Here is a 10,022-nt window from a genome sequence, read left to right as displayed (position 1 = left end):
TTTCGTAACTACTTGCCCCATTATTGTACGTGGGTGCTCAATTATATACTAATAATAATCTTTGGTGCCACAGCCCTTGAAAGACTCAGACAGACCAGCCGGCTGTTGGCCTCACGTTCACATTTCGATAATAATTGTACTTTACTGTAACAAAAAAAAACTGAAACCGTGTTTGTCATGTTTTACCCACGTTACAAGCTTGGAGGTAAAGGTTGTTTCCTACAGTTAGGGCCTACTTTCATTCTATATCTTATGGTATAATAAATAGTTTTGCAACGTGTAGAGACTGAGAAAACAATTTAATAAAATCAACCGAATCATACTCGTTCATTTTATAGGCAATCTTGCAGGTCGCATTTAAAAGAACCTAGGAATATTAACATTTTCTTGAGTATATTTGATAGGACTTCTTGTCATACTACATGACAATTTTGCTTAGGTTATTCTTTTAAGCATTCCTTTTAGGAATAGCTCAAATGTTTTAAATTTAGCGTATATAAGTTCAGATTAAGTTCCTAGCACGTATTTGACGAACTACTAGGTTTTTCCACTTCAGTTTAACTGATTTATGCAAACGAAATTTTTACAGATGACGATTCTAATGCCACGCCCACTTTGTTTTGGGCGCATAAGTTCATGGCGGACGGTCGTTCAATTTTCTTCAAACATGGTGGCGCGATGACCGCTCTATATCTTTCTCTTTCTAACTCGTTGATTTTTCGTGATGGTTTGCAGGCTGGAAACCAAAGATGTCTTTAGTTGTTTTCCACTCACGGTTTAGTTTCTTTTTGACCATGAGTGTTGGCAACAGAAAAAACAGTAGATGATTTTCCAATTTGAACTGTGAAAAGAGCCAGCTCCGTGTGAACAATTATCATCACCGTAGGCAACACGGGAGCCAGCCAGTCAGCACGCAGGCGACCCATCCGCGCAGCCGCCTTGGAATCCATCACAGAAACAAGCACAGTCTGAACCAGGCTTAAGCCGTCGAATATATCTCAAGGGCCGTATTCATAGACATTTTTAGCGCGGGATTTCTGTGGATTATCAGCGTTTTTCGTATTCATAAACCAGTGTTAGCGATAGGATATGATTTGAATTCTGTACTAGTAACCAGTGGATAGCCGGGGCTAGCTTAGTATGCTCGTAGCGCGTGCTGCGAAATGTCTATGAATAGCACCCCAAATGTTTGAGCCCACCCAGTGTTTTCTAAAAGTTGGCGCCACTGCTTTCAATAGTGCTAAACATGTTCCTTTTGTGGAACAGGCGTTGTTATAACCAACGAAATCTGTGCTCGTTGGTTATAACCAACGAGCACAGAATGCATAGAGTAGATATAAACAGCTTGGAGGTGAAGCCGCTTTTGTGGACAGTCGCCATTATGATGCTACCAAAACATTGGGCTCCCGGTTAGCACATGGGCAGTTGATTGTGATGTTGCATCGTTGTTTTAATTAATAAATTAACTAATTTCAATATGCCTACACGTTCTGCGTATGGCTGCATAAACAGGTTTTCAAAAAAAAAATTCCTGGAATAACTTTTCACAGGTAAATATGCATGTGTGAAATGTACTTATTACCGGTAGGCTAGATACGGTAATGAATGATTTAGCCTAAGTTAGTCGGTTAGATTCGTATTGTTTACGTATTAGTTTGATTAATATAAAGGATTAGTGTATTGATATTATTGTAATTAATTTTTATAATCACTAAATCAGACTTACGCTTTGTACACTTAGCATTTACGAGCGAAGCTAACCTAACAACCCAAATTGGAAGTTTGTGTCGCGTGCTATAGAAAATGGGTGTACCGAGGTTTCTCTTCAACCGAATGCACGTATTCGTTTTATGAAGAAAAAGAAATAGTGTACTAATATTATTATAATTAATTTTTATAATCACGAAATCAGACTTATGCTTTGCAGATTTAGTAGCTGCATTAACTCCATCGTGATCTAACTTGACCCACTTGGTAATAAAACTTCACTTTTGTTCGCCGTTATAATCTAATTATATACTATAAACGAAGAGCCTATCAAATATTATATGGTTAAGAGCATTCCACTTTTTCTCTAAACAAAAATCGGGACATCTATACGAAATACTGGCAAAAGGAAGAGAATGATAATTTGCGTTAAGAAGCAAGTTGCATTATTAAATCGAAGCAAATGGATCAATCTATGAAAGTAGGCTACTTATTATAGGTTAGCATTTTTATTGGACTAGTAGCAAAATAAGGTCAAACTGTTATCTTCCTTTTTTTTTATCATTATTGTTTGTTTAACTTTCCAGAGTACCGATTAAATACCATACTGCAATTTGAAGAGCTGTCAATTTAAATATGTATATATGTGATTTATCGATTACAGTTTTGCAATTTTTGCTAAAAATACGTGCCTAAGGATTCTGTATTACGAAACAAACAAGAAAGTGTGAGTCCTCCAGGAAATTAGGAACATACGGAATTCCTATTATCATAAGATCTTCTATAACGTAATAGCTATTTTGCAATGTTTTGGTAGCAACAAGATGGCTTCAGGGCCATCAAACCGGCTTCATTCCGTCCAATGGTATTATGATGCTAGTGTCTACCATAGACAAATAAATAGAAAGACCCCCAACTCAATGCATTACCTTCGACACGCTATTGACGCGACGTCGAGACACTTGGCGGCAAAACATCGGAACTAAATCTCGTTACACATAGCGGCAGAATGCGGAACTACATCCCTTGTTACACGGCCCGATCGGTATTACAGGTATCCGTTATGCCAACATTAGAGCACGATCGGTACTGCAGATACCTATTATACCAACACATAATGGTATTTTTCATATCGCCAAAGGAGTGTGTAATGGTTTATCAGTTTAAATAACATGTTTAACCACAATATTTATATCACATTTTTGTTTTAACATGTGAATATAAATATAATGGTTGAACATGAAACTGAAAACCATTAACACACACCGTCATTTAACCCTTTTATTAAATTAATTTATCAAATTTGACTAATAAAAGTTTTTGCATCTTCTAGATCAAATTTGTAATTGAGATACAGGATGCGAATAGGATAGGATACTTCTCTCCAAAACACCTTAAGCACTATTTTTAAATAATGTTATGTATCATGTATTGGAAGATAAAAACAAAGATTGACTTTGGAATACTGATTTCGAAGTTATTATTGGTCAGTTATATAATTATAATTCGCTCTTAATTTTTTTATGTCAAACATTAGCTTGAAAATAGTCATAAGATGTTTTGCTGTGACATAGTACAACGCACGTTCATAAACATTTATAAAGCACCACTTTATTTGTTTTACACCGTCAGAGCTGAACATCTATTTTTAAAAGTAACTGCCATTAGTTTAATATATGGATATTAAAAATCTAAGTAATCAATAATCACCACTGATAAAGAATACAAAGAAAACTATTTGTCTACAACAGACATAAAATTAACTTAGACTTTTAATAAAAACACCATTAAGAAATACAAGTAAAAAAATTATTTTTCATTCTCTGATGTATAGTTGATTCAAAACACTGAACATATTAGAAAAAGTGCAATACAATTTATTAGAGATAAGTCTATACTTCGCAACATTTCCTAATTTTGAGCTTTGATACTGAGTGTTTGATTTGATTGTGGCCCCATTGCTCAAAATATGTTGTTGTTGTATTCTAATGCCAGGGGTTTGACAAAGTCATTTGACCTCTTGCACTCCAATATTTTTCGAAGATATTATCATGGCCAGCCACTGAAGCACAGATTTTGAGGTGTTCCGAATCCATTTCTTGGTTTGAGTTGCACAGTGAGTAGTTAGGGGACTGATATATTCCAATTCTATGCAGGTGTTTGTTTGGTCAGACAGTCATGGCCTGTTGCCAATCTAAATGCAGCTACAGACGATTTTAGTGGTAAATCGGGAATTAACAGTGGATTATGATGCAGAGTGTTCCATTTTTTCCCTTGAGATTTGTGTTATCAAATTTTGTTTGTTGAAGTCTAAGTATGTAGATTTAATAAATCTTTTCACAGAGTAATACGTAGATTTAGTAACAGGTCTGTAAGTAGCAGTGCTGCCCTTCTTTGCTAAAGCATCAGCATTTTCGTTTCCCAGGATTCCACAATGGGATGGTATCCACTGGAATACAATTCTTTTATTGAGTGATATTAATTGAGAGAGCATTTTAGTTATTTCTGCTGTTTGAGATGAAAGTATGTATTTAGAGACTATTGATAGAATAGCTGCTTTGGAGTCTGACAATATAACTGCATTCTTAAATTTATTGATGTGGCATAGAAGATTCCTGAGACTTTTACTTATTACAATGATTTCTCCGTCAAAACTTGTTGTTCCACATCCAAGAGATCTATAAAGTGAGAAGAGACAAAATATTGTACCATATTTACTCTCTTCTTAGCTGATGTTATACGACAAGCATTCCATTATAAAAAATTTAGTTGCTTCTGTACCATTAAAGTAGTCCCGCCCAGAAATCCGATTGGGGGACTATTTTGCTGCATAGAATTGGAATATATCAGTCTCCTAACTGTCCATTGTGCTACTCAAACCAAGAAATGGATTCGGAACACCTCAAAATCTGTGCTTCAGTGGCTGACCATGACAATAATTTTGAAAAATACTGGAGTGCAAGAGGTCAAATGACTTTATTGTCAAATGCCTGGCATTAGAAAACATCAACATATTTACTCTGGTCATGATAATATCTTTGAAAAATATTGGAGTGCAAGAGGTCAAATGACTTTATTGTCAAACGCCTGACATTAGAAAACAACAACATATTTACTCTCTAAAAATTCTAAATAATGCACCCAAATCTCACCAGTTGCAGAAGCTGCAGATTCGTATCGCTGCCACTGGACTCCCTCCTATGCCCTATAGATGACACAACTGAAATGCTCAATGTACTAGTAATTATTATTTGTATTTATATTACTATGTGATGTTAACTTAGGGTCTTAAAGATCGTTAGATTCATCATTGCCCTATATATTACAAAAATTATATTGCTCATAATGTAGAAGTCAAGTACTCTACTTTTTTTTTTTTTTCAGATGAATGAATGAATTCCCCTTATTTTCCTTCAATTAACTGAAGAAATCAACACATTAAACGAAATGAGATAACAATGATAATAATAATAATAATAATTCATTTTAGTACCAAGGTCATGGAAAGCATGGGGCTCTACCTCCATGCCCCCCAAATGCCTTCTTGGCATGTTACGGGGATACCTTTACCTTTTACCTTTAATAATAATAATAATAATAATAATAATAATAATAATAATGATGATGAATGAAGTCCATTACCATACACTTGTCAACAAAATTAAACACAATTTTGTTAAAAGATAAAGACAATGAATGAATCACTTAATGAAAGAGAATACGGGTTCAAATTGATGCCACAGTGAAGTGCAATGAATGAAGCAATTATGTTAGGTGGTGAAAAAGGTTAATGTAAGTAGGCTGGTGATGAAGTGGGTCGTAGTTCTTGAGTGGGATACCAAGCATCCCTTGATGGAATGGCCCCTCTTAGTAAGTTATATCTGAAGTCACCGTTATACTGATTACTGCAAAAATGGCTTGCACATATATAGGCCCTTCTGTAAGGATGAGGATTTTCTGCCACAGCTGCCCACATGTGGTACCTGTTACAATCAAAATTCTATTATTTTCTTAAAAAAATACACAAACCAGGGTTGGTATTAATTTAAATTAATGATTTAATCATGATGTAAATAAAATAATTTTCATTTTATTTACATCAAATAATTGTTACTACTTAAATCACAGATTAAAATTATATGCACCTAACATGATTAAGATGAGAAATTAACTTCCTGAAAAAAAATATATAAACGTTTTTACATATGACTGTTCTGCTGCTTCTTAAAACTATTAGCAATATATATGAGTAGCAAACTTGCATCTCTGCAATGAACAAAATATTTTCTATGGTGAAATATATTTTTCTTCCTATGAATTCATATAAAATTTCACCACAGAAAAATCTTTGTTTATTACAGACATATAATTCTAGCATCTTCTGAAGAAATGGACAGGTTTTGAATGTTTGCTTCTCATATGTCTTTTCCCAACTCCTAATTAAGGAGCAACAGAACACATGGTACAGGTAGTCAAGTAGAGCCTACTTTCCTACTTTCGGAATCACCACCTAATTAAAGCACAATATGATGCTGAGGATTGAAATGAATAGTTGTAGCTCATAACAATATTCAAAGTAAAAGTTGCACAATGCCAAATGGACTACGTATTTATTCTGAAAACACACAATGCTAAGCTCTTCTGATAAATTTATTTGTAAATATTAATCTCCCTAAATAGTTGAATTCTTTTCTAATGAATAACAAACTGAGCATAATATCTTGCCTAAGTCTAAGCTAATTATTATTATCATTAAGTGCAGGTTATTAGTGCTGTAACTCTTCATGTATTAATAATGAGGCCTATGTGTAAACATAGTAAATTATTTTTGAAGAGATGTTGTTAATTACTTAAAATAACACATTAACAAATTACACAATTATGTAGGAACTAATGCACAAATTAAGTTTAAATGAATTACAAAAGAAGGCAAAAACTCATTTTAATAAACAAATATGAATTTGACAAATAATTCTCACTTAAATTAAAAAATCACTACAGTTTACCAACCCTGACTATTTACTGATGATATATAAGGATATCTTTGCATTGAGCTTATGCCAATGCCATTGCTTACCTTTTAAGCTGTGCTGCATTACTTGGCGCAGGAAACAGGAATAACCAGGTCTTCTCATTACTAACCCATTTCTGACAGTACACTGCAGCACATTCACAGTGTAAAACTCCGCCATTTGTCTTTCTATTAACTGAAACAAACCAGCAGTAGCCTAGTATCATATAGTGCATTAATACCACTACATTTCATAGAACAATTGAAGGATTGCAGTATAATCAACGTTTGTGAAATATTCCTGGAAGAATTCTATCCACGAGTCTATAAAAATAATAAATATCTCCGGCAATTTAACTCTTTTTATTTTATCAAAATTATTCCAGTAAAGGTACTACTGTTAACTGTAAAGTCAAATTTCTAAAATATAGCTTTTCGGGAACAACACTTCTTTACTATTGCGTTACCAAGCTAAGGTACCCCCGCCATCCTTTGGTAATGCAACTGTAAAGAATTACACCGAGAACAACATATTTAGTCATATCAGATTCTGTCCCACGAATTTTAAGATGTCTGACCAACTTAACTTAGCTATATACAAAAATAAGATGTTCGTTCATACCCAAAGTGTATATTAACTCTGTTAGCTTACCTTTAAAGCTCTTGGCGTAAATGTAGTTAGGCCTAATACACAGAAATCATTTCATCATGTGGTAGTGGTAGAAGGAAGGTAATCGCGTTCTGAAGTTTATCCCTGAAAACAATTACAGATCTCAGTTTAATAAACGTTTAAGATATGATGGAAGAATTCAGTTTAAATTAGAAAACATGACGGTGCAGTTAAGCTGCATCTACACGGTTCAGTTTTTCATGCTCGTACGCACGCAGTCTGGGAAGAATATTGAAAGAATCAAGTTTAAAGCGCATGTTGAATTAAGATACATTAAGATTTTCTATCTACAAGGTACGCCATATTAATATTAAAATACCAAAATACCATGTGATGGAGTGTAAACACCGATTATAGTTTCACTGACCAAGTTCTGCAGCAGCGAAAGCTAAAATAATATATTATCCTGCACATTGTGTGCACTTCCGTTATTATTAAATACCAATCTTGCAGGCATTGCTTGAATGTGTGAAGTTGAAAGAAAAGTTGAACCGTGTAGATGTAATCTCAAACATATTTCTTTCTTACCTTTAACGTTGCGAATTATTTCTTGTTGCAGGAAAGCACCAGTAACTTCTCAATTAACTCGATCTGTTCAAATTTCTTCCTTAAGCAGCCATGTTCGTCCATTCCATAATTTATACAAGATTTAAACAGAATAGGAATGCCAACATCCAACAATTGATCAACTGAACAAATGAGGTTAATAGGTCATACACAGTACACTAATATGGCTACTTTGTCCTCGAATGAAAATGCAAAATAACTATATAGTAATAGTAATAATAATCCAAATATTATAAAACTGACACATTCTGTAAATAATGGATATTAATAATATCTGTTTAAAACTGTCATATTGGCGAAACTTATAACCAAAGAACTTTCGAAACCAAAGAGTTTTGTACTGCTAGTTTTACAAACTCTGTGATCGAAATACAGCCAGCGCTGTCCTGACCACATGCGGCAAACTATGGAACATCTATGAGCATCCAACATCTATCATTTGAGTTAAACCCCCCAGGTGTCTACTCTATGTATTCTGTGCTCGTTGGTTATAACCAACGAGTTAGAAAGAGAGAGATATAGAGTGGCCATTGCGCGCTATGTTTGAAGAAAATTGAACGACCGTCCGCCATTAACTTAAGCGCCCAAAACAAAGTGGGTGTGGCGATAAGTAACATTGCAATCGCCAGCTGTCAAAATTTCGTTTGCATAAATTAGTTAAACTGGAGTGGAAAAACCTAGTAGTTCGTCAAATATGTGCTAGTAACTTAATCTAAAATAAGACCTTATGCACGCTAAATTCAAAACACTTGAGCTATTCCTAGAAGGAAAGCTTAAAAGAATAACCTAAGCAAAATTGTCATGTACGTATGACAAGAAGTCCTAGCAAATATATTCAAGAAAATGTTAATATTCCTAGGTTATTTTAAATGCGACCCACAAGATTGTCTGTAACATGAACGAGTATAATTCGGATGATTTTATTAAATTGTTTTCCCAGTCTCTACACGTTGCAAAATTATTTATTATACCATAAGATAGAGAATGAAAGTAGGCCCTAACTCTGATTGTAGTCAACAACCTTTACCTCCAAGCTTGTAACGTGGGTAAAACATGACCAAACACGCTTTCAGTTTTTTTTGTTACAGTAGGGTATAATTATTACCGAAATGTGAACGTGAGGCTAACTGCCGGCTGATCTGTCTGAGCCTTTCATGGGCTGGGGCACCACAGATTATTATTAGTGTATAATTGAGCACCCACGTGCAATAATGGGGTAAGTAGTTACGAAATATATTCATACTTACCCCATTATTGCATGTAGGTGCTCAATTATGTTCTTTCATGTCTTTCCAGTGAAAATACTAACAACAATACGGCCTACCACAGAGTTTTGTGTTATTTTGGATGCGAGTGTCGAAATACAACTTTAATATTTTATTGCTATTACTGGGTTTGAAACGGAATTGTAGCGGTTTTATCCATATTTAGTTTAAATTTATTACTAGTGAACCACTTATTTGATTAATAGTTTGTCTTTGAAATAGGCCTACTTTTTATAAGCTACAGCTCATCGTCTTCTTCTATAAGCAGTAAGGACAGAAGGAGCAGAAATAAAGGATTCCGGTGTCGAAAAGCAATTTTAATATTTTATTGCTATTTGTTTTCCACTGGGTCTGAAACGGAATTGTAGTGGTTTTATCCGTATTGAGTTTAAGTATATTACTAGTGAACCATTTATTTGGTTTATCGTTTGTCTTCGAAATAGGCCTACTTTTTATAAGCTACAGCTCATCGTGTTCTGTATAAGCAGGACACAAGGAACAGAAATAAAGGGAATTACATAATTTTGTTCATTACGAAAGCACTCAACACTTCAACATTTTTTCTTCAGAAAATATATTAATTACATATTAAATGTAAGAGAAAAACACTTTTCAATAATTACAAATATAATAATAAAAATAGTACACTGCAATTACTTACGCATTAGGTATATACAACAGAGAAACCTGCACTTTTCCTTTATAAAACAAAGTTTTGTTACATCAGTGGGTAAAAAACACGACAAGGGTTAAATGGCATCCCACGAAACACAGCTTCCTATGCTCTCCACAGTGCAGCCTG

At 34.2% G+C, this 10,022-nt stretch overlaps 1 long non-coding RNA gene across 1 annotated transcript; it reads right to left on the bottom strand.

The window, feature by feature from the left end:
• Window positions 1–3,131: 3,131 nt before the first annotated feature.
• On the bottom strand, window positions 3,132–8,208 carry LOC138698136 (uncharacterized). Its single transcript, XR_011331719.1, has 3 exons — window positions 7,371–8,208; window positions 6,785–6,914; window positions 3,132–5,690 (listed from the first exon to the last, which is right to left on the bottom strand). It is a non-coding gene; the product is annotated as an uncharacterized lncRNA (long non-coding RNA).
• Window positions 8,209–10,022: the final 1,814 nt, after the last annotated feature.

Source organism: Periplaneta americana, chromosome 4, assembly GCF_040183065.1.
Source record: "Periplaneta americana isolate PAMFEO1 chromosome 4, P.americana_PAMFEO1_priV1, whole genome shotgun sequence".
In the NCBI taxonomy this organism is placed as follows: domain Eukaryota; kingdom Metazoa; phylum Arthropoda; class Insecta; order Blattodea; family Blattidae; genus Periplaneta; species Periplaneta americana.
The sequence above is the reverse complement of the archived record's forward strand: the minus strand, read 5'-3'. Positions and strand labels throughout refer to the sequence as shown.